This window comes from Dasypus novemcinctus, chromosome 12 (assembly GCF_030445035.2).
Source record: "Dasypus novemcinctus isolate mDasNov1 chromosome 12, mDasNov1.1.hap2, whole genome shotgun sequence".
Lineage (NCBI taxonomy): Eukaryota > Metazoa > Chordata > Mammalia > Cingulata > Dasypodidae > Dasypus > Dasypus novemcinctus.
In genome coordinates, this window is record NC_080684.1 from 53,867,269 (window position 1) to 53,871,750 (window position 4,482).

Sequence of the window (4,482 nt, forward strand, 5' to 3'; positions counted from 1 at the left end):
TTCATGACAGTTGGAAAATTTTCAGCCATTATTTCTTCAAATACTCTTTCTGCCCCTTTTCCCTTCTCTTCTTCTCTGGGAACTCTCATGAAAAGTATATTGTTGTGCTTCATGTTATTTAACTGCCTGAGTTCCTGTTCAATTTTTTCTGTTCTTTTCTCTCTCTGTTCTTATATCTCTTCAATTTCAGCTGTTCTGTCTTCTGTATCACTTATTCTTTCTTCTATCTTTTTCAAGTCTGCTGTTGTATGACTCTAATGTTTTGTTTGAGGTGCCACAGTTGGGGATTGAAACTGGGATCTCTTATGTGGGAAGTTGGGGCTCAACCACTGAGCTACATTGGCTCCCTCCAGTTGGTTTTTTCATTTGTTTTGTTTTTAGGAGGTCCAGAGATTGAACCTGGGACCTCATACATAGGAAGCAGGTGCTCAACCACTTGAGCTACATCTGTTCCCCTCTAATGTGTTTTCTTAAAATGATTATCGTATATATTTTCTCTCTTCCTTTTGAACGTACACAATGTAATAAGAGTGACAGGCCTGAAATTAACAATTATCAAACAAACCCAAGATAGTTGTTGTCCGCTTTTATTGGCAAATACAGCACAGAGGACAATGTCCGTGGTTTGGGATGTCATCGAAGAGGAGGTAATGGAGGTACATATTCTTTATTACTCTCTTTCAAATTTAGGTTTTCTAATGAAACATCTAAAGGCATAATATCTACACAGCCCATAACAATAAAACTTGCCATCTCCCCCTTCATTCTTGCCTGAGGATAACCTCTCTTTGTGCACTAAAGTGGACAGAAGGAGCTCTTGGACAATGGCTGTGGTCTGCATGCTTGCTTTCCATGGACTGGCACATTGTTTCAGACAATTTAGGATCTTTCAACCTTGACAAGATAAACTGAATTCTGGAGAGTTTGTTGACTGCTTTCTGTGTTAGCTGTGTTGTTCATTGCTGTGGATTGTGTGATTGTAGTGGTGACACCGCTGTATTAATACTCTGAATTGTGTTGTGTGCAGTCTCCAGTTGTTGCTGTGCTACTTGGGCTTGCTGCATTCTAGCTGAATCTGCAATTGCTGTAACTGAGAAGCAGAAGAGTCAGAAGAATTAAGCTGTCCCCTCCTGCAGAATGTCTCACTCCTGATAAATGAAATAAAAACTCAGCTGTAGGATCCATGGCTTCTCTATTGCTTGGAGAATATGAACTCGGAGAATAAGAAAGTCTAGCAGTAGAACTGCTAGTAAAGTTTGTATTTGATCTACAAGCATGAGGACCTCCTAATCCTTGGCCAGGGTGAAACATTCTATATACATGTTGAACACCACTTGATTCATCTAAATCCCTAGAGACTCTGTGTTCAAATGTAGGATGACCTGCAAGGTCGTCCGTGACATGATTAGGATCGCCTGCAGATAATGCTGTACAGATTGGACAAATAACTTCTGTTGATGTTTCTGTGTTTTCAGAGTTCTTAAAGAGATGTCTCTGTAGAGTCCATTTTTCTACAATAGGGACAAGTAAAATACTGCGGCTGCTTTACAGAAAAAGCTTCCCCAACATAGTACAAATCAAAATTTACCTTTGTTAATGTACGCTGCATTGGGTCGTCAGTCAGTTGTATGCCTTTTTATCATTGCCCCACTTTCATAAGAAGATCCACAAAGATTATAACTGTAGCAAATTAAACACACCTGTGACCTCAAATATTTCCTTTTAAAAGGTGTCACAACTGACACCTTCATGCCAGAACATCCTAGTTCAGTGACCGCGTGGCCCCTTCCAGGTTCCAGCTGCAGTGTCCCCCGTGTGGCCACAGCACTACCCACACCAGCCACTGACTCCACTCAACACCTTGGCTTGGCCAGAGGGGTAGGGTGGGCAGGGAGTGCTCCAGAGGCAGCAGCTGGACAGCGTGGGGACAGGAAAGGTGCCAGGTCTGGCCAGGGCTGAGTGCCTCCAGGAGGAGGGTCCTATGCCACAGCTCTGCAGGAGCCCACCATGGCATAGTCACTCTCAGGCCACCAGGAGCAGCAGCACCATGCTCTTCACAAATCCTGCTCCTCCTCTCCCCCTGACTCACTCTGCCTTCCTTCCCTGGCATCTTCTATTGTGTTTTTTTATCTCACCTTTCATGTCTTTCATTCCCATTAACTCTGTAATTTTTCTATTCATATTTTCAAATTATTCTTTGTGCTCTTTCAATGTCTTCTTTTATTTATATGTATATATATATATTAAAGATATTTAGATTACATAAATGTTACATAAAAATATAGGGGATTCCCATATGCCTCACTCCCTACACCTCCTACATTAACAACATCCTTCATTAGTATGGTGCATTCATTACAATTGATGAAAATATTTATGAGCATTGCCATTAAGTATGGATTATAGTTTACATTGTAGTTTACATGCTCTCCTGCACAATTTTGTAGGTTATGGCAAGATATGTAATGGCCTTTATCTGTTGTTGTAATATCTTTCAAGACAATTTCACATTGTCTGTTTAAGGCCGGGAAAAGCCTCTTGTACTTATTTTAATTTCCTTACACACACTTCCTTGGTCCATCAGCAGATGGCCATCTTCAGCAGCCCTCTCAGGTCAAAGCCTTGGGAGGAATGTGTTCCCTGCAACAGGGACAGCAACAATGTGGCAAAGGATCCTGCCTGGAGGCTATTCAAAGCCTTGCCATTCAAACTTTCTCAGAGGCTGTTCTGCACCCTTTGTCAGCAGCCCCCTCCCTTTTCCGGAGTAGGAAATAATTCCACTCTCCTCCTGGTCCTCAGCAAACCAGGCCCGGTCAGTAGGAAAGGCGATTGAGAGGGTCGGCTCTCTTTAGCTCCAAGGCAAACAATGACCCGGCCCCACCTGTCCTGTGAGTGCTCATGGGACATAGCACACCAAATTTGTTGGCCAGAAGCTGACCAACCATAGGCTGTGTCCCTCTTTCTCCCGTTTCCTGGGGAGTCAGATCCCTGCATCTCCCTCTGCCAGAGAATTCCAAATTGTCTGCTCATGGGGTGGGGGAAGGGCACGAGTGGCTGCAGATGCAGTTTCTACTCACAGTCTGATGTCAAGATGTTTTCCCCCTGTGCCTCTCTCTCTTATGGGAGGTTTTCAGCCTTCCCTGGTGTCATTTACCATAGAACATTTTTTCAGGCTATTTTGCCTGTCCTCTGGTTATTTTTCTAGGAGAGAGGAGAGTCCCATGTTTTTCTAATCCGCTGTCTTCCTAGAAGTCAATTAATTCTTATTAAATGGAACCCTCTTGTTCATTTCTCACCACAAAGAAGTTAACTTAATCCTTGTTCTGAGAGCTTGCATATTGAGCAATTCTGGATAATTGCATGTACAATAATAACCTTTATAACAGGTACAATAGTATATAGAGAAAAATTCATTCTCGAAATACAATTTCAAATTCATAAAGTGAAACCTATTTTCTTGAAAAGAGAGGCTATAGGTTTCATGACTCAGTATTATTATTCCCAAAGGAAATTTCCAATATTCTGCAGTTCAATACAGACTCAGGATAGATATCTGCTACCAGCACTACCCAAGGCATGCTAATAACTTAGTCACATTTGACCTGTTAGTAGGTAAGTATGATTAATCAATGGTTATGTAATTTTGGTCACAGGTACCTTGCTTTTGTTAATGTTCACTTTATGAAGAATATATTTTAAGAAAGAAAAAAATTCCATTTAAAGAACATTATAATCCAGTTCTTGCAAAAGAGTAAAGCTATTTCCATAGGATATAGTGGAAGTTTTTCCCCTTCAAATTAACTAATCTGTGCAAGCAAATTTGATGAAATGGTTTACCACAAGTATTGCTTTTTAAATTCCAAAACAAGAGCATTAAGTGAAAATTGACTTTAACAGAAATAGATATTGTATTATTTCTTCAGCCTGTAACTGGACTTTTGTTTGTGATAATTTGTGTTCCCTGATATGCTTTATTTCATGCTTCACTGACTACAAGTGTGAAGGGAGGTTAAATGTATTTGCTGTTGGAAATTTTGTATTAATTGTAATACACTGTAATCCAAATTACAATCTGTCATTTCCAGTCAAATTGTGAAGCACTGCAATTGTATTTTAGAATTCTACTGTCAGTGATTAAACCTACCTCATTTGCGTCTTAATATACCATGACAAATGTCTGAATGGAAAAACTATCTTGTAAAACTATCTTCCTATCTATCTATCTATATCTAGCCAGGAAAGGAGGCTTGTTCTTCCTACAGTAACAGCAAGAAAATAACTTAACAAATGAAAGGAGAAGAAAATGATAGGAGGGTAAAGAGGGTCCATGTAAGGATGAAATATTTAGTCACACAAAGAAGACTTCAATTTTCTAGTAAGTGCTTAAAAATAAAAATAAATGAGCATGAATTAAAAGAAAAAAAATTTTAAATAAAACATTACAAAACTATTTTTTAAAAATCCGTCTGTACTGATACAAAT

General features: G+C 39.7%; 1 pseudogene; it reads right to left on the minus strand.

Moving 5' to 3' along the window:
- Positions 1 to 633: 633 nt before the first annotated feature.
- Positions 634 to 1,751, minus strand: LOC101414081 (E3 ubiquitin-protein ligase KCMF1 pseudogene; annotated as a pseudogene).
- Positions 1,752 to 4,482: the final 2,731 nt, after the last annotated feature.